This window comes from Rana temporaria, chromosome 7 (genome assembly GCF_905171775.1).
Source record: "Rana temporaria chromosome 7, aRanTem1.1, whole genome shotgun sequence".
In the NCBI taxonomy this organism is placed as follows: domain Eukaryota; kingdom Metazoa; phylum Chordata; class Amphibia; order Anura; family Ranidae; genus Rana; species Rana temporaria.
The window spans coordinates 5,665,876-5,689,971 of NC_053495.1; the positions used below are offsets into that span (position 1 = coordinate 5,665,876).

The window sequence follows — 24,096 nt, forward strand, 5'->3', positions numbered from 1 at the left end:
AAGAGAGCAGAGCTGTGGGAGGGGCCCAGCAGGCTCCACCCACTACAAGGCTGGCTGCAGAAAACTACAGGAGGGGGCGGAGACAAGACCAGTCTCCCTGCACCAGGAGAGAGAGCAGCAGCGATCGGTCTTTATTACAGGAAGTCTCACACGGGATCACTGCTCAAATCTGGAAGAAATGCACAAATCACACCGAGATTCAGGAAGAAGACGCTTGACCGGTGGATTTATTATCCATATCAAAGTAGTACAGTGGGTCAGGGGAAGATATTTTCCAATGCACAGCTGACTTCCTGTCCTGTAGCAGCTGGGACAGCAAAAGTCCAGAAACGTGGAATGTTTTGGAACACAATATTGTGAATTTATCTGACAATATTTCCGGCGCAGACGTTCCATTTTATCTCCAGCCGCCTTGGCCCTTCGTGTGAGAAAACAGCCGGCGTGACGGCGTAATCTAGATCTGGATCGGCTCCAGGTGAGGATTCCCTGACAAGTACAGCCACCATATCAGATAGGACCGCGTTCCCCGCAAAGGCCTCCGAGCCGCTCCGGGGGGGGGGGGGGGCTGACAGTGAAACACAATACAACAAGTCTACTCCACGTCATCCGTACATTTATATCATGGAAATATTGTCCCTTAAAACAGGTGTAGGCTTCCCCCCCCCCCCCCCCTAACAAATAATAAATCTACAGACCACCAAGTGAGAAGCCTCTGACAAATATTGTATTTCTATCTCCGAGAAGGTTATCGAGGGGCGAATCGACCGAGAAGTTTCAAGAGACGACTTAACCGGAAGCTAGTGAAGAAACCCGCTGAGGCGGCCTGCAGCTGGGCGTTCCTCCGGGTATATCAGAACTACTTATCCCAGCATGCCTCAGCCAATGTCGGGCAGAAGGCATACTGGGACTAGTAGTTCTACAAAATTAAACGATCAGCTAGTGAAGAAACCCATTAAGGCAACCTTGCGAAAAAAAACAGGCATATCAGAAGTACGCCGGTCGCCGCTCCTAAAAATGTTTAGGAATTAATTAATGTTTACGAATTAATTAAATGAGGCATAATTCCCCACACTGACCACTAATAATGGGACACTATTCCTCCCATTGACACTAGAGATGGGACACTATTCCTCTCATTGATACCAAACATGGGACACTATTCCTCCCATTGACACTAGAGATGGGACACTATTCCTCTCATTGATACCAAACATGGGACACTATTCCTCCCATTGACACCAATGATGGGACACCATTCCTCCCATTGACACCAATTAAGGAAAAACCATTCTTCCCATTGACACCAATGATGGGACACAATTCCTCCCATTGATACCAATGAACGGACACAACCCTCCCAATGACACCAAAGATTGGACACCATTCCTCTCATTGACACCAAAGATGGGACACAATCCTAAAAAATTGACGTATTTATTGACAAGCCACAGTAGACAAACACAAATAGGAAAGGTTGACGCATTTCAGCCTATAAGGCCTTATGACTAAGGCCTTATAGGCTGAAACGTGTCAACCTTTCCTATTTGTGTTTGTCTACTGTGGCTTGTCAATAAATACGTCAATTTTTTAGAATTGTGTCCCATCTTTGGTGTCAATGAGAGGAATGGTGTCCAATCTTTGGTGTCATTGGGAGGGTTGTGTCCCATCATTGGTATCAATGGGAGGAATTGTGTCCCATCATTGGTATCAATGGGAGGAATTGTGCCCCATTATTGGTGTCAATGGGAAGAATGGTTTTTCCTTAATTGGTGTCAATGGGAGGAATGGTGTCCCATCATTGGTGTCAATGGGAGGAATGGTGTCCCATCATTGGCGTCATTGGGAGGATAGTGTCCCATGTTTGGTATCAATGAGAGGAATAGTGTCCCATCTCTAGTGTCAATGGGAGGAATAGTGTCCCATTATTAGTGGTCAGTGTGGGGAATTATGCCTCATTTCTGATATCAGTGGATGAAATAGTGCCCCAAGGGCCGGATAAAAGCAAGCAAAAGGGCCACATCCGGCCCCCTGGACCACAGTTTTAAAGACCAACTGTCTGGGTGAATCCCGAACAGGTGGCATCTCTAGGTGGGTGTCAGTCTGGAGAAGTGGGGCGTTCCTAGGCAAGCTGAATTTGCATAGGTAACGCCCACCTGTGACCCTTCGTGATTGCAAGAACTGAAAACCAGTGATTGAAAGGGGGCGGGGCTCTTATCTGACTTGCCGCGGCTTCTGACGCACACGGCGAGAAGCTCGCCGTGTGCGGTGAAATCAGAGGAAGCCGTTTCATTCCAGGCGCGATTGCGACTGTGCCACACTGGGGAGGAGGTCAGCTCCGGGTCTCACGGTTGGCTGGCTGCCCTTTTCAGTTCTAATCGCCAGATAACGTCTGCGATAGATCTGGGGGAGGCGGCACCACCCACCATTGTACGGTATAGAAGAGACGCAGCGAGCCAATGATTTACCCGGCCGCTTTCAGATAGCGCGCAGGGAGGGGGTTACACATGAAGGGGGGGGGGGGGCGGCGCAGCCTTTTGAAGCAACTTCAATATCAGTTTCAAAGAAAAAGATTCTCTTTTGATCTTTTTCTTTTTTTGTTAAGTTTAAAAGGGGAACCTGGCGCCGCGCCAGCCATTGTTTAACCCTTCGCTGGCGGCGTGGGATAATAACGGTAATGTCGGGAAAGGCGCGGGGGGGCGGGGGGCGATTAATACATAGCAGACCTAGGGTGCAATCTGGGCTTTATAGGGAATTTTTATATACTGCAATAGAGCGACGGGGGAAGGCGATTCCCGCGGTAATTAGTCGCAGGTGCGTCGGCGAGAGCGATTTTTTTTAAGGCTGGGAAATAGTTCTATAAAAATTCTAATTGCGAAAATTTATGTGAAAAATTCTTGGAGATATTGCGACACGCAATTATCAAGAATTAGCGCCGGGACTGCGTTCTATCACCACAAAATAATATTTCATCCCGCCGGCCAAGACGAAAAATTCCAGATCCTCATTTGATGATCTTTTATATCATTTCAGAGGAAATTTTGGAACGGGGAAAAAAAAAAATTGGTTCCAAGAAAACTTCCCAGCATGCTCATTGATGATGTCACACTATGAGGTCCCTGTTGTGATGTCATCCTTTGTATTTCTCGTGGGTCGCCGCATTTCACAGACTTGTATCCGTCTAATAAGACCCTTGATTTCTCCTTTGTCACCCCCTTCCCCCGGAGAGGAGCCGCTGACCCCCTTATACTGGCAAGGACAGACAGACAAGACTTTAAGGCGGGGCTCTCCAAACTGCAGACCAGGGGTCCCGGATGTGACCCTTTGCATGCTTTTATCTGGCCCTTGGGGAAATATTTCATCCGCTGACACCAACAGTGGGGCATGATTCCTTGTAATGACACCAACAATGGGGCTCTAATGATGAGGCACAATTCCTTATAATGACACCAACAATAGGGCATAATTCCCCCCAACGACACCAACAGTGGGGCATAATTCCTCCAAATGACACCAACAATGGGGCTCCAATGATGGGGTGCAATTCCTTGTAATGACACCAACAATGGGGCTCCAATGATGGGGTGCAATTCCTTGTAATGACACCAACAATGGGGCATAATTCCACCCACTGACACCAATGCTGGGGCACAATTCCTTGTAATGACACAAACGATGGGGCAAAATTCCTCCCAATGACACCAACAATGAGCAAAATTCCAACAGTGGGGTAAAATTCCTCCAAACTACACCAACAATGGGGCAAAATTCATCCGAATGACATCAAGAATGGGGCCCCAATGAGGGTGCACAATTCCTTGTAATGACACCAACAATGGGGCATAATTCCTTAAAATTACACCAACAATGGGGCAAAACTCCTACGAATGACACCAACAATGGGCCCCCAATGATGTGGCACAATTCCTTGTAATGATAACAATGGGGCATATTCCCCCCACTGACACCAATGCTGGGGAACAATTCCCCCCCCACTGACACCAATGCTGGGGCACAATTCCTTGTAATGACACAAACGATGGGGCAAAATTCCCCCCAAGGGCACCAATGATGGTACACAATTCCTCTCAATGACAGCAACAATGGGGCAAAATTCCTCCTAATGACACAAACGATGGGGCAAAATTGATTCTAATGACTCCAACCATGGGGCATGATTCTCCCCCAATGACTCCAACGATGGGGCATAATTCCTCTCAATGACAACAATGGGGCACAGTTCCCCCTAATGACATCACCAACAATAGGGCCCAATGATGGGGCACAATTCCTTTTAATGACACCAACCATGGGGCAAGATGGTTACCAACGATCTGGCACAATTCTTCCTAATGACACCAACTACAGGAGGGGGTGGAGACAAGACCAGTCACCCTGCACAAGGAGAGAGAGAGCAGAGCTGTAGGAGGGACTCAGCAGGCTCCACCCACTACAGAAAACTACAGGAGGGGGCGGAGAGAAGACCGGTCACCCTGCACAAGGATAGAGAGCAGAAATGTGGGAGGGGCCTAGCAGGCTCCACCCTTTACAGGTGTCCTGCAGAAAACTACAGGAGGGGGGCGGAGACAAGACCGGTCACCCTACACAGGGAGAGAGAGTAGAGCTGTAGAAGGGGCCCAGAAGCTCCACCCACTACAAGCTGCCTGCAGAAAACTACAGGAGGGGGCGGAGACAAGACCAGTCTCCCTGCACAAGGAGAGAGAGCAGCAGTGAGCGGTCTTTATTACAGGAAGTCTCGCACTGGATTGCTGCACGGATCTGAGAGAAATACACAAAGATCTCCGAGATTCAGGAAGAAGACACGCGATGAATGAATGTAGACAATATTCGCGTATCCCGTCGCAGCCTTTTAGGGGCCCCGATGGGAATATTAGGGGCCACACAATCAGGACAGTGGTGATTAATCACTGAACCTCCGCGCTGAATTCTGCCCAGTTACTCTCAGGAGGTGACAGCGAGCCGGACTCGGCCATTAACAGACAATGATCTCAGGTCTGTGGGGTCAGACTGATGTCCGCTGGCCGGCCAATAAAACTCTCCCACTGATTAACAATGATCAATACTCCCCTCCCCCGAGATATTGGGCCTGAATAAGGAAAAGTATTGATCATGTGCAGACAGGGTCGGGTTTACAAGGCACCTGTGATGCTGGTTACAGCTTGTGTCTTCAGAAATCATTAACAAGTGTGCTTCAGTATGGAATGTGCGCAACGGCGTCCGCCGACCGTATCCCAGCAAAGCGTGGCGTGCATAAAATTAAAATGTGTTTGGGTCTGTCACACTGTTAGCATTTTAAAATGTGCATTCCAAAGAAGAAGGAATACAATGGCCCGGCAGGTGCCGCTGTCAGCATACAATGCCCCAGCGGTGCCACAGTCAGTATTCAATATCCTGGCAAGTGCCGCTGTCAGCATGCAATGTCCTGCCTGGTGCCGCTGTCAGCATGCAATGTCCCAACAGGTGCCGCTGTCAGCATGCAAGGTCCCAGCAGGTGCCGCTGTCAGCATGCAAGGTCCCAGCAGGTGCCGCTGTCAGCATGCAAGGTCCCAGCAGGTGCCGCTGTCAGCATGCAAGGTCCCAGCAGGTGCCGCTGTCAGCATGCAAGGTCCCAGCAGGTGCCGCTGTCAACATGCAAGGTCCCAGCAGGTGCCGCTGTCAGCATGCAAGGTCCCAGCAGGTGCCGCTGTCAGCATGCAAGGTCCCAGCAGGTGCCGCTGTCAGCATGCAAGGTCCCAGCAGGTGCCGCTTTCAGCATGCAATGTCCCAGCAGGTGCCGCTTTCAGCATGCAATGTCCCGACAGGTGCCGCTGTCAGCATTCATTATCCCAGCAGGTGCCGCTGTCAGCATGCAATGTCCCAGCACGTGCCGCTGTCAGCATGCATTGTTCCGTCAGGTGCCGCTGTCAGCATGTATTGTTCCGTCAGGTGCCGCTGTCAGCATGCAATGTCCCGACAGATGTCGTGGCCAGCATTCACTATCCCAGCAGGTGCCGCTGTCAGCATTCATTATCCCAGCAGGTGCCGCTGTCAGCATTCATTATCCCAGCAGGTGCCGCTGTCAGCATTCATTATCCCAGCAGGTGCCGCTGTCAGCATATAATGTCCCCACAGGTGCCGCTGTCAGCATACAATGCCCCGGCAGTTGCCACTGTCAGAATACAATGCCCCGGTGGGTGCCGTTGTCTGCATGTAATGTCCCAGCAGGTGCCGCTGTCAGCATGCAAGGTCCCAGCAGGTGCCGCTGTCAGCATGCAAGGTCCCAGCAGGTGCCGCTGTCAGCATGCAAGGTCCCAGCAGGTGCCGCTGTCAGCATGCAAGGTCCCAGCAGGTGCCGCTGTCAGCATGCAAGGTCCCAGCAGGTGCCGCTGTCAGCATGCAAGGTCCCAGCAGGTGCTGCTGTCAGCATGCAAGGTCCCAGCAGGTGCCGCTGTCAACATGCAAGGTCCCAGCAGGTGCCGCTGTCAGCATGCAAGGTCCCAGCAGGTGCCGCTGTCAGCATGCAAGGTCCCAGCAGGTGCCGCTGTCAGCATGCAAGGTCCCAGCAGGTGCCGCTTTCAGCATGCAATGTCCCAGCAGGTGCCGCTTTCAGCATGCAATGTCCCGACAGGTGCCGCTGTCAGCATTCATTATCCCAGCAGGTGCGGCTGTCAGCATGCAATGTCCCAGCACGTGCCGCTGTCAGCATGCATTGTTCCGTCAGGTGCCGCTGTCAGCATGTATTGTTCCGTCAGGTGCCGCTGTCAGCATGCAATGTCCCGACAGATGTCGTGGCTAGCATTCACTATCCCAGCAGGTGCCGCTGTCAGCATTCATTATCCCAGCAGGTGCCGCTGTCAGCATTCATTATCCCAGCAGGTGCCGCTGTCAGCATTCATTATCCCAGCAGGTGCCGCTGTCAGCATTCATTATCCCAGCAGGTGCCGCTGTCAGCATATAATGTCCCCACAGGTGCCGCTGTCAGCATACAATGCCCCGGCAGTTGCCACTGTCAGAATACAATGCCCCGGTGGGTGCCGTTGTCTGCATGTAATGTCCCAGCAGGTTCCACTGTCAGCATACAATGCTGCTCCGGCAGTGCCACAGTCAGAATTCAATATCCCAGCAGGTGCCGCTGTCAGCATGCAATGTTCCGTCAGGTGCCGCTGTCAGCATGTAATGCCCCCACAGGTGCCGCTGTCTGATAAGGTGGCACTGATGGGCACCGATAAAGGGGCACTGGTATGCGGCACTGATGGGCACTTATAGGCGGCACTGATGGGCATTCATAGGCTGCACTGATGGGCACTCATAGCTGGCACTGATGGGCACTTATAGCTGGCACTGATGGGTACTCATAGCTGGCACTGATGGGCACTCATAGCTCGCACTGATTTGTACTTATGGGTGGCACTGATAGGTGGCATGGACGGGCACTGATAGGTGGGAACAGATGGGCACGGGTGAGCACTGATAGGTGACACTGTAAGACACTGGTGGGTGGCACTGATAACAATCACAATTTGTTTGTGCCAGTCAGTGCCCATTTGTGTGCACTAATTGGCATATGTTATGTATACATTTTTACATGTGGATGGCCATGGGGACTTACCTGGCCATCCACATGTTGGGTGCTTCCCTGGTGGTCCTGGGTGGCATCCTGGTAGTCCAGTGTGGGCATCCGAGGGGGGGCTGCGCTGATAAACAGCGCAAACCCCCCGTCAGGAGAGCCGCCGATCGGCTCTCCTCTACACACGTCTGTCAGACGCGAGTGAAGAAGAGCAGATCACCGGCTCTTCCTGTTTACATCGTGATCAGCCGTGATTGGACACGGCTAATCACGTGGTAAAGAGCCTCCGCCGGAGGCTCTTTACTGAGATCGGTGTTGCGGTGTGTCAGACTGACACCCCACACCACCGATCGCCGTGATGTGCGCCCCCACGGTGGCGCGGCGGCTGTTATCCTGCAGGACGTCAATAGATGTCCAGTCAGGATAATACAACCACTTCCCGGATGTCAATATTGACTGGGCGGGAAGTGGTTAAAACCCAGTTACTAAACCCAGTAGCCTGCAGTCACTATATCTGGTCTCCCCAGGACTCTGCAGTCACTATATCTGGTCTCCCCAGGACTCTACAGTCACTATATCTGGTCTCCCCAGGACCCTGCATTCACTATATCTGCTCTCCCCAGGAGCCTGCATTCACTATATCTGGTCTCCCCAGGACCCTGCATTCACTATATCTGGTCTCCCCAGGACCCTGCAGTCGCTATATCTGGTCTCCCCAGGACTCTGCATTCACTATATCTGCTCTCCCCAGGACCCTGCAGTCGCTATATCTGGTCTCCCCAGGACTCTGCATTCACTATATCTGGTCTCCCCAGGACCCTGCAGTCACTATATCTGATCTCCCCAGGAGCCTGCAGTCGCTACATCTGGTCTCCCCAGGAGCCTGCAGTCACTATATCTGCTCTCCCCAGGAGCCTGCATTCACTATATCTGGTCTCCCCAGGACCCTGCATTCACTATATCTGGTCTCCCCAGGACCCTGCAGTCGCTATATCTGGTCTCCCCAGGACTCTGCATTCACTATATCTGCTCTCCCCAGGACCCTGCAGTCGCTATATCTGGTCTCCCCAGGACTCTGCATTCACTATATCTGGTCTCCCCAGGACCCTGCAGTCACTATATCTGATCTCCCCAGGAGCCTGCAGTCGCTATATCTGGTCTCCCCAGGAGCCTGCAGTCACTATATCTGGTCTCCCCAGAAGCCTGCAGTCGCTATATCTGGTCTCCCCAGGAGCCTGCAGTCACTATATCTGGTCTCCCCAGGAGCCTGCATTCACTATATCTGGTCTCCCCAGGACTCTGCATTCACTATATCTGGTCTCCCCAGAAGCCTGCAGTCGCTATATCTGGTCTCCCCAGGAGCCTGCATTCACTATATCTGGTCTCCCCAGGAGCCTGCATTCACTATATCTGGTCTCCCCAGGACTCTGCAGTCACTATATCTGCTCTCCCCAGCACCCTGCATTCACTATATCTGCTCTCCCCAGGACTCTGCAGTCACTATATCTGGTCTCCCACAGTACACAGAACATGGAATAGCAATTATTTTAGTAAATATAAACTGCTATATACCCTTTCTCATCAGCAGTGTATAGCAGTCTTGTGACTTCTACCAGTGTCTGGTTAAAGCTTAGAGGAGGAGTTTTCATTCTGCACTGACCTTCCTTTTTAGGATGCAGGACCCCTGACCCGCTCTGTGATTGGCCCCTGTGCTGATCACATGCACTATCCCAAGGGAGCTCTGTGGCCCCTGAATAATGCTGTTCTTCGCCATGGCTTTCCTATCACTAGTTTTCAGCTCCCTGTCTCTACTACTACTTTGATTAAAAGGAATTCTCCATTTTTGAACAGGTGAGATAACGCGTTCCGCGCATTACAGATATCCGTGGCGATAAACAGGCGGCTCTACGAAGCTTCCCCCCCGAGAGGTCAATCGGGCAGATTTAGCAGCTAATTCCTCTATATGACCGTTTCTATCCGCAGATTAGAAATCACAGCGCGGCGATTGTGTAAATTCCTGAGGTCCCTAAAGCATGCCCTGGGCAGCGAGGAGGGGGGGGGCACTGTGACTGTAAATACCCCCTCCAGCACTGAGAGGTCAGCGATCAGACAGGCAGATCGATCATAGAGTACTCAAAGAATAACTTTCTAGCTCAGATCTTCCAATCACGTCACAGATTGGAGGAAGGGGGGGGGCTACTGTGACTGTAAACCCCCCCCCTCCAGCACTGCACACCCCTGAGAGGTCAGATTGATCATACAGTGGCATGAAAAGTAACTTTCTGGCTCAAATCCTTCTACCATTTCACGGATTGGAGGGGGGCTGCTGTGACTGTAAATACCCCCTCCAGCACTGAGAGGTCAGCGGTCAGACAGGCAGATCGATCATAAAGTGCATAAAAAAATAACTTTCTAGCTCAGATCATCCAATCACATCACAGATTGGACGGGGGGGGGGGCTGCTGTGACTGTAAATACCCCCTCCAGCACTGCACACCCCTGAGAGGTCAGACAGGCAGATCGATCATAAAGTGCAAAAAAAATAACCTTCTGTGACTGTAGCACTGCACACCTGACATTCCCGAGAGGTCAGATTGATCATACAGTGGCATGAGAAATAACTTTCTGGCTCAGATCGGAGAGGGGGGGCTGCTGTGACTATAAATACCCCCTCCAGCACTGCACACCCCTGAGAGGTCAGACAGGCAGATCGATCATAGAGTGCACAAAAACTAACCTTCTAGCTCAGATCATCCGATCACATCACAGATTGGAGGGGGGGGGCTGCTGTGACTGTAAATACCCCCTCCAGCACTGAGAGGACAGCGGTCAGACAGGCAGATCGATCATAAAGTGCATAAAAATTACTTTCTGGCTCTTTCTGGGGGGAGGGGGCTGCTGTAACTGTAAATACCCCCTCCAGCACCGCACACCTGACATTCACGAGAGGTCAGATTGATCATACAGTGGCATGAGAAATAACTTTCTGGCTGAGATTGGAGGGGGTGCTGCTGTGACTATAAATACCCCCTCCAGCACTGCACACCCCTGAGAGGTCAGACAGGCAGAAGATCGATCAAAGAGTGCATGAAAAATAACCTTCTGGCTCAGATCCTTCTACCATTTCACAGATCCGAGGGTGGGGGGGGGCTGCTGTGACTGTAAATACCCCCTCCAGCACCGCACACCTGACATCCCTGAGAGGTCAGAGGTCACACAGGTAGATCGATCATACAGCGGCATTAACAAATGACTTCCTGGCTCAGGTAACTGATCTCATCTTCCCCCCCCGGGGTCCAGCGCCAACCTGACGTCAGAAGTCCGATACGCGGTCCCTTTCCCAGAGCCGGCTCCGGTCACCAACAACAATACGGCTCTGTAATGTACAATCCAATGTCAGGACCTCAATATTACGGCTCAAGATTCCAGGAAAACAAAACTCACATTGTTCCCCCCCCCCCCCTATAAAAAGAAATCCGAGCGATTTTCATATTCCACTCGGCCTCCGGTCACGGAATTCGTCAGAAAGGCGAACGTCAGCCGGAGCCGAATCCGGGCAGCGGATTTACACTTTCCTGAGTTTAATCCTCAAAAGTATCCAGAGAAGAAAAAAAAAGTGGAGCTGGAATGTGGATTGGAATCGATTACCGCCGAGTGCGTCCAACTAGACAGACCTCACACAGGGGGGATTTACTAAAACTGGAGCAATCAGAATCTGGTGCGGCTGCGCACGCTAGCCAATCAGCTTCTAACTTCAGCTCGTTCAATTAGGCTCGGCTCACGCTGCTGTGACTAGACGCGTGCTGCTCGTTTCGTTGCGAATTAAAATTCCGACAAATTTTTGTTATTTTTTAAATTCAGATGTATCCGAATTTCCGAATTTAAACGAGATCCGAATTCGGAAGAAATTCGAATCGTTTCCAAATTCCAAAAGTTAATAAAATAGAATAGAAAATAAAGGAATAGAATCAACTTTTTTTTCTACTGTATTCCTTTTTTTTTATATATTCTATTTTTTTATTTTTGGAATTTGGAAAACTATTTGAATTCGATTAATTGGAAAACTATTCAAAATTGATTCGAAAACGTATCAATTTTGAATAGTTTTCGAATTCGAGAAAATTTTCGTCTCAATTTTGAATAGTTTTTCGAATTCGATAAGTTTTCAAATCAATTGCGAATAGTTTTCCAATTCAAAACATTTTCGAATTCGAATGGTTTTCCAATTTCCAAAAATAATAAAATAGAATATAAAAAGAATATAAAAATAAAAGGAATGGAATAGAAAAAAAAATTGGATTCTGTTCCTTTTTTTTTCTATTCTATTTCATTCTCTTTGGAAATTGGAAAACTATTCAAAATTGATTCGTTTTCGAGTTCGAGTTCGAGCTTTCCAATTTCCAAAGAGAATAAAATTGAATAGAAAATAAAGGAATAGAATAAAAAAAAAATTCTATTCCATTCCTTTTATTTTTATATTCTATTTTATTATTTTTGGAAATTGGAAAACTATTTGGATTCAAAACATATTCAAAATTGATTCGAAAACTTATCAATTTTGAATTGTTTTCCAATTCGAAAAGTTTTCCAATTTCCAAAAATAATAAAATAGAATATAAAAATAAAAGGAATGGAATAGAATTTTTTTTTATTCTATTCCTTTATTTTCTATTCTATTTTAAATAGACAGACAGATAGATAGATAGAAAAAAACAACAGAAAAAGAGATAAGAGAAACAGAGGGGGGAGAGAGATAGATAGATAGGAAAAAAACAGAGAAAGGGGGGTGATAGAAAAAAAAGAGGGAGAAAGAGAGGATAGGAAGAGGAGAGGGAGAGGGGGAAGAGATAGATAGATAGAAAAAGAGAGAGAGAAAGGATAGGTAGAATAAAAAGTGCTTCTCTTATCTGAGGGGGGAAGAGATAGATAAATAGATAGATAGATAGGGGAAAAAAAAACAGAAAAATGGATAAAAGAAAGGGGGGTGATAGAAAAAAAAAGATGGAGAGAGAGAGGATAGGAAGAGGAGAGGGGGGAAGAGACAGATGAAAAAAAAGAGAGAAAAAATAGGTAGAATTTTTTTTTAAAGAGATAAGAGAAAGATGGGGGGGAAGAGAAAGATAGGGGGGAAGAGATAGATAAGGGGGGGGGAGAGATAGATAAGGGGGGGGGGAAGAGATAGATAGGGGGGGGGAAGAGATAGATAGGGGGGGGGAGAGATAGATAGGGGGGGGGAAGAGATAGATAGGGGGGGAGAGATAGATAGAGGGGAAGAGATAGATAGGGGGGGAAGAGATAGATAGGGGGGGAAGAGATAGATAGGGGGGAAGAGATAGATAGGGGGGGAAGAGATAGATAGGGGGGGGGAGAGATAGATAGAGGGGAAGAGATAGATAGGGGGGGAAGAGATAGATAGGGGGGGGAGAGATAGATAGGGGGGGAAGAGATAGATAGGGGGGAAGAGATAGATAGGGGGGGAAGAGATAGATAGGGGGGGAAGAGATAGATAGGGGGGGGGAGATAGATAGGGGGGGAGAGATAGATAGGGGGGAAGAGATAGATAGGGGGGAAGAGATAGATAGGGGGGGAAGAGATAGATAGGGGGGGAGAGATAGATAGGGGGGAAGAGATAGATAGGGGGGGAAGAGATAGATAGGGGGGGGAGAGATAGATAGAGGGGAAGAGATAGATAGGGGGGGAAGAGATAGATAGGGGGGGAAGAGATAGATAGGGGGGGAAGAGATAGATAGGGGGGAAGAGATAGGTAGGGGGGGGAAGAGATAGATAGGGGGGGGAGAGAAAGATGGGGGGAAGAGATAGATAGGGGGAAGAGAGATAGATAGGGGGGGGGGGGAAGAGATAGGTAGTGACACCAGTAGCTCTATATACAGGTTCAGTGTTTTTTGCAGCCTTCTCTGACTCGTCTATGGAGCTCACACTCCGCTGTCCTCAGTGTATACAGAGCTCATGTATACAGTGATATCCATGGATCTCTTATTATAGTGCTGAGAAGCTGCATCCAGTGTCCAGTCACTCATCTCTCCCTCTATTGTATAGAATATTGATGATGATAAAGGGAAGTTGCGGTGCGGTGCAGACGGATGCTTTCTGGTGACGCACTGGGGGGACAATCACTAAAACTGGATCACTCAGAATCCGGAGCAGCTCTGCATGGCAGCCAATCAGATTCTAACTTCAGCTTGTTTAAAAAAAAGCTTTTCCAATAAAATCTGGAAGCTGATTGGCTCCCATGCACAGATGCATCAGATTTTGCACTCTCCAGTTTTAGTAAATCTCCCCCAACGGGGACAACACACACGTCACCCAGACACCGTCACCATGCAGCCCAAACCTGACTCCTGTCCCAACTCTACACACTGATCTGCCTGGGCCCAAGAGCTGACAGTCTAAGCACAGATCAGAAGGCTGCCCACAAATTGGACAATTTTTCCCCGCTATCCAGTTTAGCCTCAATATCTTTCCACAGAACGAATGATTGGACATCAGTAATGTTTTTCCATAGACAGCTCAGTATAAACAGACACCACTCCCCATATTGATCGCAATGATCGAGACGTTTTCACAGACGCGACCTGCGAGGTCGGGCGTTTGTAATCGCACAGCTTCTCAGGAAGTTTGTAAGTCCATGCCGATCCTTTCCTCTCCACATTGCAGCATCAGAAGATCGTAGGGGGGGTCCCGACACCTGTCCTGGCTGTGGTCGGATGCTCGTCGTTCCCTAGTGGGGGGATATCTGCCGTGTATGGCCAGATTGGGGGGGATCGGGTTTTGGTTCTGGTCACTGATCTGTTTCCGATACGACCTTCTGGAAAATCCTTTCACCCGATATCTCAATTTTATCGATAAACGATTGATTTATTTTCCTGATAGGAATAACCGATATATAGACGACACTCCAATAGTAGGGATGATACAAGTTTTTAGTTATTGATTGCGCCTCCGTTTTCACCACACAATGTGATCGATCGAAATACGATCAAATTCATGAACAAAGTATCTCTGCTGATCGGTGCGACACAATCGACAATTTTCTGCCCTGCCTTGTTTTGATCAAATTAAGTTGAAATACATTTTCTGCTCATTCGATTGAATCGCATATCGATCGGATAATAAAATCGAAGCGCGTACGGGCGACCGTAAACCTGCTGTTTGTGGCGGCGTTCAAACCTTCGAACGTCCCATATATAAGAATAGAATATAGAATATAACCCCATCCAATCATTGCTGAGGACTCACCTGATCCTGGAGGAGGTGGAAAGGGTTAAAGGGGTAAGTTGTGTGATGTACCCCGGTGATCGGCCCGCCTGGCTGCTGCCCTGTGGGGTCCGACTGTGTGTGAGAGGTGAGCAGCGAGGAGCGACTGATCCTGGCTGAGAATCCAATTCCCTCCCAGAGAAGGGAGGAGAGGGGGGCGGCTGCAGGAGGAGAATGGGACAAGTGTTGGGACACTCCTCTTTCCGTCTGTCACTTTGTATCTCCTCTTCTTCACACCCAGGTGACCCCCCTCATTGGCAGCCCTCACCTGGGGGTCCCCCCCACACACCCTCTGAACCCCCCTTCTAGAATGAGCCCAGCCAGAGAAATCTCCCAGAAGCCTTCGCTCAGATCAGCTGTGCGCAAACACATGGCACCAAATGCCAATTCTTCAAATGCTCCCCATTCTGAGTGCCAACACCCAAACCCATGGCAGCCGACGGCGGCATCTGTGCAGCAAAATGAGTGGCACCCCAAATCTGACCGTATTTGGTTCCTGAGCCGCAGTTATTGCAAATCTTCCCGCACCCCAAAAACCCTCATATCACTTCACTACCAAATCTACATTTAAATCTGCAACATTTGTATCTGGTACCCAGATTAGATCTATGGCCTGCACCCCAATATCCATATACCACAATATGTACCGATCTACGGCCTGCACCCCAATATCCACATACCCTGATATGTACCGATCTACGGCCTGCACCCCAATATCCACATACCCTGATATGTACCGATCTACGGCCTGCACCCCAATATCCACATACCCTGATATGTACAGATCTACGGCCTGCACCCCAATATCCACATACCCTGATATGTACCGATCTACGGCCTGCACCCCAATATCCACATACACTGATATGTACCGATCTACGGCCTGCACCCCAATATCCACATACCCTGATATGTACCGATCTACGGCCTGCACCCCAATATCCACATACCCTGATATGTACCGATCTACGGCCTGCACCCCAATATCCACATACCCTGATATGTACAGATCTACGGCCTGCACCCCAATATCCACATACCCTGATATGTACAGATCTACGGCCTGCACCCCAATATCTACATACCCTGATATGTACCAATCTACGGCCTGCACCCCAATATCCATATACCACAATATGTACTGATCTACGGCCTGCACCCCAATATCCATATACCACAATATGTATTGATCTACGACCTGTGCCCCCCAATATCCACATACCCTGATATGTACCGATCTACGGCCTGCACCCCAATATCCATATACCACAATATGTACTGATCTACGGCCTGCACCCCAATATCCACATGCCACAATATTTACTGATCTACGGCCTGCCCCCCAATATCCATATACCACAATATGTACAGATCTACGGCCTGTGCCCCCCCAATATCCACATACCCTGATATGTACTGATCTACGGCCTGCACCCCAATATCCACATACCCTGATATGTACTGATCTACAGCCTGCACCCCAATATCCACATACCAAGATATGTACAGATCTACGGCCTGCACCCCCCCAATATCCACATACCCTGATATGTACAGTTCTATGGCCTGCACCCCAATACTCAGATATATACAGATCTATGGCTTGCCCCCAATATCCATATACCCTGATATGTACCGATCTACAGCCTGCACCCCCAATATCCACATACCCTGATATGTACAGACCTACAGCCTGCACTTCAATAGCCACATATTCTGATATGTACCGATCTATGGCCTGCACCCCAATATCCACATACCAAGATATGTACAGATCTATGGCCTGCACCCCAATATCCACATACCAAGATATGTACAGATCTATGGCATGCACCCCAATATCCACATACCCTATGTACAGATCTATGGCCTACACCCCAATATCCACATACCCTATGTACAGATCTTTGGCCTACACCCCAATATCCACATACCCTATGTACAGATCTTTGGCCTACACCCCAATATCCACATACCCTATGTACAGATCTTTGGCCTACACCCCAATATCCACATACCCTATGTACAGATCTTTGGCCTACACCCCAATATCCACATACCCTATGTACAGATCTATGGCATGCACCGCAATACCCAGATATTTACAGATCTACAGCTTGCCCCCCAATATCCACAGTGCATAGGCCACCCCACTACGAGGGAGGAGTTAATCTTCTGCAGCATGTCCACAGTCTCAGACAGTCTCCTGGAGTATGTCCACAGTCTCTGAAGTCTCCTGCAGCATGTCCACAATCTCAGACAGTCCCCTGCCGCATGTCCAAAGTCTCAGACAGTCTACTGCAGCATGTCCAAAGTCTCAGACAGTCTACTGCAGCATGTCCACAATCTCAGACAGTCTCCTGCCGCATGTCTACAGTCTATGACAGTCCCCTGCCGCATGTCCAAAGTCTCAGACAGTCTACTGCAGCATGTCCAAAGTCTCAGACAGTCTACTGCAGCATGTCCAAAGTCTCAGACAGTCTACTGCAGCATGTCCACAATCTCTGATAATCTCCCACAGCACATCTAGTCTCCGACAGTCTCTTCCAGCATGTCCACAATCTCTGATAGTCTTCTGTAGTATTACAAAAGTTGAATATTATGTGTGGCCCTTTGGTGATGTCAGGGGCGACACGCAAAGCAAACATTCTAAGCTCTGAGGAACCCCTCTTCTCTTCAGCTGGTGCACCAGGCTTTGTAGATTGTATTACCCCCCACCCCCCACCAACACCCTCCCCGGGGGCCAGAGATCCTTTATCCGGACAGACCTTCTCCACACTGTGTGCCCTATTCTCTGCCAATCTCTGAGCTGGCAGACCCGGAGCCAAGCGGACAGCTGTGACTATACCCCGGGGGCACTCGGCAAACTTCATCCAGACTCTTTGTAACTCTTTGCAGGCCGCTGCCTGTGTGTTATATTCCCCGGTATATCTGAATGGTGGAGTATCTATAAAGTATATCTTCCCCACACGGGCAATCACCATGCAATGGGTATAGACAGGACTGTCTTAATGCATGGGTACCTCTGGGCACTGCCCAGGGCCCCCAGGTGCCTGGGTGCCCCATGATTGTCTTGCTTTACATTACACAGAAATTATCCTCTGTTGTCACCATCAGAAAAACTCGCCCTGAGAAACGCTGTGCAGCCATCGCCAGAGTGCATGTGGAGAGGAATTGATTCACCGCCAGTGATCATCGTTTGGTGAAAGTCATATTCACTGTTTATAAATACAGTAAAACCTTGGATTGCGAGCATAATTCGTTCTGAAAGCATGCTTGTAATCCAAAGCGCTTGTATATCAAAGCGAATTTCCCCATAAGAAAAAATGGAAACTCAGATGATTCGTTCCACAGCCATTTATTTATTCATAAATCCTTCAGTTTATAGTCCATGTAAACAGATTATAGCGATGTGATTGGTTGTGTAACCATAAAGGCCCGGATTCACGTACGAGTTATGCCGGCGTATCTATGCGCCTGATTCTTAGAATCAGTTACGCATAGATTTGTATTAGATCCGACCAGCGTAAGTCTCTTACGCCTTCATATCTTAACTGCATATTTACGCTGGCCGCTAGGGGCGTGTACGCTGATTTACGCCTAGAAATATGTAAATCAGCAAGATACGCGAATTCACGAACGTACGCTCGGCCGACGCAGTGCAGATACGCCGTTTACGTTAGGCTTTTTCCCGGCGTAAAGCTACCCCTGCTATATGAGGTGTACATGCAGCGTACCAATGTTAAGTATGGACGTCGTTCCCGCGTCGAATTGTGAAAATGTTACATTGTTTGCGTAAGTTGTTCGCGAATAGGGCGGGGCGTCATTTACTTTCACGTCGAAAGCATTGGCTTCTTGCGGGTTAATTTGGAGCATGCGCACTGGGATACTTTCACGGACGGCGCATGCGGCGTTCGTAAAAAGCGTCATTTACGTGGGGGTCACATTAAATTAACATAACACACGCCCACATCTACCACATTTGAATTAGGCGGGCCTATTTACGCTACGCCACCGCAACTTTGGTTTGAGAATATGGCACTTGCCTGGCAAAGTTGCGGAGGCGTAACGTAAATAGGATACGTTACGCCCGCACAAAGGTATGCGATTCTACGTGAATCCGGGCCAAAATGTCCACCAATGGAAGCCTCCACAAGGGGATTAGAAGAAAAATCCAGCAGGAGATTCAGAGTATAAAGGAGAAGAGAGGCGCCTCTAAGTGTAGCGATATGTTGCTAAATGTTGCAACTTCGATAAATGTAACCACATTGCTACACTGACACTTATCTGTAACCATATTGCTACACTGACACTTATCTGTAACCATATTGCTACACTGACACTTATCTGTAACCATATTGCTCTCTTCTCTTTTATACTCAGCTGTGACATGACGCTACTTGTATATCAAGTCAAAGTATATTTAAAAATTTAGCTTGTCTTGCAAAACGCTCTCAAATCAAGGTTTTCCTTGTATGCCTCTTGGGTACTAAATGCAAAAAAACAAAAATTCAATATATTGCAGTTTACCAATTATTTTGTTTCCTGTGAAAGAATACATTCTCAGCATCCCTTTAGACGTGCATTCTCGCTGAGGGGGATGTGCAAACTTTAGCTGCGCAATCTGCTGATCAGTCGTTCTGAAATCAAGCAACTGATCGTCAGATTGCGCAGTTAAAGCCCTGATAAACCCAAAAAAGGTTCGGTGTCTCCACTCTGGATGGAGGAGCAACACAGACACCTTTTGGACAGCAGGATGGTCAGTCTGGGTGGAGGCAGGGCGGTCTTAATGAGAGGGCACTCCCAGGGGCGCCAGCTGCATGGGGGGGGGGGGGGCCTGCACTTTCCCCAAAGCAGCTGGTCCTTGAGCCCACGCTGCCCCGTAATTGGGGGCCCCCATGATGGCAGTGAGAGTGATAGATACACAGGGGAGGCAGTCTGCCTCCTACCTACTTGATGTCTGTTTACCTGCACTGTCATCATTGTAGGGGCCCCAGAGCATTACCTTGCCCAGGGGCCCATGATGCTATTAAGACGGCCCTGGGTGGAGGGGAGCGTTGGATGTACTAGCAGATTTAGACAGTTTTGGCCAAAAAATTAAAGCCAAACTCCAGCTAATATTTTTTAAGCAGTGACGCCAAGTTTTTATTTCTTTACTTTAACCACATAAGGACCGCCGCACGACTATATACTATATACTAGGGTTGTCCAGATACCGATACCAGTATCGGTATCGGGACTGATACCGAGTATTTGCGGGAGTACTCGTACTCGTGCAAATACCCCCGATACCTAAATAGAATACTTCCCCCCCGCCGCTGCCGCCGCCGCATCGAAAGCCGCCGCATCGCACCGCACCGCCGCATGGGTTAAACGCTGTGCGGGAACATCACAGCTATTCAAATTAATGCTGTGATCTTCTCCATGCGGCGGCGGCAAAGGTATGGGGGACATGGCTGGACTCGGGACATGGCTGGACTCGGGACATGGCTGGACTCGGGACATGGCTGGACTCGGGACATGGCTGCATATGTGAGGGACATGGCTAGAGGGACATGGCTGCATATGTGAGGGACATGGCTAGAGGGACATGGCTGCATATGTGAGGGACATGGCTAGAGGGACATGGCTGCATATGTGAGGGACATGGCTAGAGGGACATGGCTGCATATGTGAGGGACATGGCTGCATATGTGAGGGACATGGCTGCATATGTGAGGGACATGGCTGGGGGGGACATGGCTGCATATGTGGGGGACATGGCTGCATTTGGGGACACATTTAAAAAAAGTATCGGTATTCGGTATCGGCGGCTACTTGAAAAAAAGTATCGGTACTTGTACTCAGTCCTAAAAAAGTGGTATCGGGACAACCCTACTATATACGTCGACAGAATGGCACGGCTGGGCACATGGACGTATATATACGTCCCGTGGTCCGAAGCTGGGCATATGGCTGGGCACATGGACATATATATACGTCCCGGGTCCCGTGGTCCGAAGCTCCTCGCCCGCGGGACCCGATCGCCTCTGGTGTCCCGCGATCGGGTCACAGGAGCTGAAGAACGGGGAGAGGGGAGTGTAAACACACCTTCCCCGTTCTTCACTGTGGCAGTGTCAGTGATCGTCTGTTCCCTGATATAGGGAACAACAATCACGGACGTCACACGTCCAGCCCCGCCCCCCTACAGTAAGAAACACACATGAGGTCACACTTAACCCCTACAGCACCCCCTAGTGGTTAACCCCTTGACTGCCATTGTCATTTTCATAGCGCTTTTCGCTGTGAAAATTGTCCCAAAAATGTGTCAAAAGTGTCCGATGTGTCCGCCATAATGTCGCAGTCATGAAAAAAATCGCTTAGTATTAAAAAAAAAAATCGTAAACGCTACAAATTTTGCGCAAACCAATCGATAAACGCTTATTGCGATTTTTTTTTTACCAAAAATATGTAGAAGAATACGTATCGGCCTAAACTGAGGAAAAAAATGTTTTCTTATATATTTTTTAGGAATATTTATAATAGCAAAAAGTAAAAAAAAATATTGCTTTTTTTTCAAAATTGTCGCTCAATTATTGTTTACGGCGCAAAAAAATAAAAACCGCAGAGGTGATCAAATACCACCAAAAGAAAGCGCTATTTGTACGAAAAAAAGGACACCAATTTTGTTAGGGAGCCACGTCGCACGACCGCGCAATTGTCAGTTAAAGCCATGCAGCGCCGAATCGCAAAAAGGGGCAAGGTCCTTAACCTGCGTAATGGTCCAGGGCTTAACCGGTTAAGTATCACCCGGTTTAGTATTTACAATTTACTTTAATTAGGTTGCTGTATGGAAGTCGCTCCATCAGTTAGCTATATAAATCATTTCCCAACAATGTCTGATCCACACCGGGACCGAGGAGACTTCTCCTCCCTCCGGCAGAGTCTCCTCCCTCCGGCAGAGTCTCCTCCCTCCGGCAGAGTCTCCTCCCTCCGGCAGACATTCCTGGATATGTAAGTGTGGGCCTCATTCAGCCAATACAAAGAGACCAGACACAAGTGACAAGAATGGAGGAAGACATAAGTGACAAGAATGAAAAGAGACACAACAATGGAGACTAAGGAGTCCAGGGAGAGAGAATGGGGGGGGGGGGGGGGGGGCACCACAATGAGGGGGGGTGAGGGAACTCTTAAAGGAACTTAAAGGTGCAAAAGAAAGTGTCAATCAAAACTGATACAATAAATAATCCAGACAGAAAACAAAGCCGTGAATGGAGGAGGCCGCACACGGCACCCCCCATCCCCCCCCCCCCCCCCCGCCATAGACAGAGGAACCCTTCAAATTACTTCCAGGTCTGAGGGAACCCCTTCTACTAATTATTATATCTACAGCTCAGGGGACATTCCCAGGAATTAGGGACAGAAGAATAAATAAAAGAATAATAAAAGTCGTATACTTTGTAAAAAAATAGAACAACACTCCTAAAGCCACATCCGTATGGGATCGAGTCTGTGAAAAAAGTCAAAGACTCCGGGTCGGGCTTTGTAAGCAGGGCCGCCATCAGGGGGGTACAGGCAGTACACCTGTAAGGGGCCCGGAGGTCCCCAGGGGCCCGGGTGGCAACCCCCTTTAAAAAATATATATATATATTTTTTAATATATTTTTATTTTATTTTTTACTAAAGGGCCAATTTTTTTTTTTTAGAGGTCCGGAGGTCCCCTGGGCCCCGGGTGGCAAAAAGATATATATTTTTTTTATAAAAAAAATATATATATTTTTTTAATATATTTTTATTTTATTTTTTTATTAAAGGGACTATTTTTTAGGGGTCCAGCACAGGGATGGTGGGAACCCCTCATAATGGGCACAGCGGGGGTACAGACCCGGGAACTCAGCACAGGGATGGTGGGAACCCCTCATAATGGGCACAGTGGGTGTACAGACCCGGGAACTCAGCACAGGGATGGTGGGAACCCCTCATAATGGGCACAGCGGGTGTACAGACCCGGGAACTCAGCACAGGGATGGTGGGAACCCCTCATAATGGGCACAGCGGGTGTACAGAATCCGGAAGTCAGCACAGGGATGGTGGGAACTCCTCATAATGGGCACAGCGGGTGTACAGACCTGGGAACTCAGCACAGGGATGGTGAGAACCCCTCATAATGGGCACAGCGGGGGTACAGACCCGGGAACTCAGCACAGGGATGGTGGGAACCCCTCATAGTGGGCACAGCGGGTGTACAGACCCGGGAACTCAGCACAGGGATGGTGGGAACCCCTCATAATGGGCACAGTGGGGGTACAGACCCGGGAACTCAGCACAGGGATGGTGGGAACCCCTCATAATGGGCACAGCGGGTGTACAGACCCGGGAACTCAGCACAGGGATGGTGGGAACCCCTCATAATGGGCACAGCGGGGGTACAGACCCGGGAACTCAGCACAGGGATGGTGGGAACCCCTCATAATGGGCACAGCGGGTGTACAGACCCGGGAACTCCAGTATTACGATATACTTTCTAGTCATTTCTGGTAATATATAAATATGGAAATAATCATTTTTCGGGGGGTTTTCCTATGTTGGGAAATCGCGGTTCTCTGGACTGTCTGAGACGTTTTCCGCTTTAATCCTCTAATAAAAGCCATCAGTGTTGGCGCTGCGATGGGACGCGCACAAAAGCGGCAGGTGCATTGGTGGCGACATGAAAGGCAAATGGGGGGGCGGGGTGACATCTGTATCCTCTCCCCACTGGGTGGAACCGGACATGGGGGGGGATATGGAGTGTCCCTCCAATGCCACACATCACTCACACCTCATTGAGCCCATTGTCACCTCGGTGACCCGCAGCAATGAGCGCTGACCCCGCTCACCGTCCGCTCTCAGGGAGGATGGAGATGGCCATGAGCACATTAAGGTGACACTAATACCCATCAGGCCTGGCAGGTAGAGCCCCCCCCCCCCCATGACTTTGCCCCCCCCCCATGACTTTGCCCCCCTCCCCCATTGGTCTCACATTCTTATTTTTCAGCCTTTTCTGCTGTTTTTTTTCCCTGCGTTCCGTGCCCTGGCCGCCTCCAGCTGTATCGCACATGCCTGGCCCTCCCCCAGCTCCACACAAATAACATTCCTTCCATGCCTGCCATTTTCCAGCCTCTTCTTCTTCTTCTTCAAGTGGAGAAGTCAGATTCCTGCAGCCAACAAGTGCAGCAGGCAGAAAAAAAAAAAAAAAAAGAACAGCCAAGGAAGGGCCCCGCTCTGCGTCCCTGGGGGCC

The 24,096-nt window shown here is 49.1% G+C and overlaps 1 protein-coding gene across 3 annotated transcripts in view; it reads right to left on the bottom strand.

Annotated features, from left to right (window-relative positions):
* Window positions 1-24,096, bottom strand: part of SEMA3B (semaphorin 3B) — a 68,949-nt gene that overhangs the window by 34,896 nt on the left and 9,957 nt on the right. Inside the window, exon 1 of one of the 3 annotated variants that reach the window (XM_040358768.1) lies at window positions 14,822-15,057. The exons of the other annotated variants lie outside the window; for them this stretch is intronic. The gene's annotated coding sequence lies outside the window, so the exon portion shown is untranslated. Of the gene's footprint in view, window positions 1-14,821; window positions 15,058-24,096 lie in introns of those variants that run through there. 3 annotated transcript variants of the gene reach the window in all.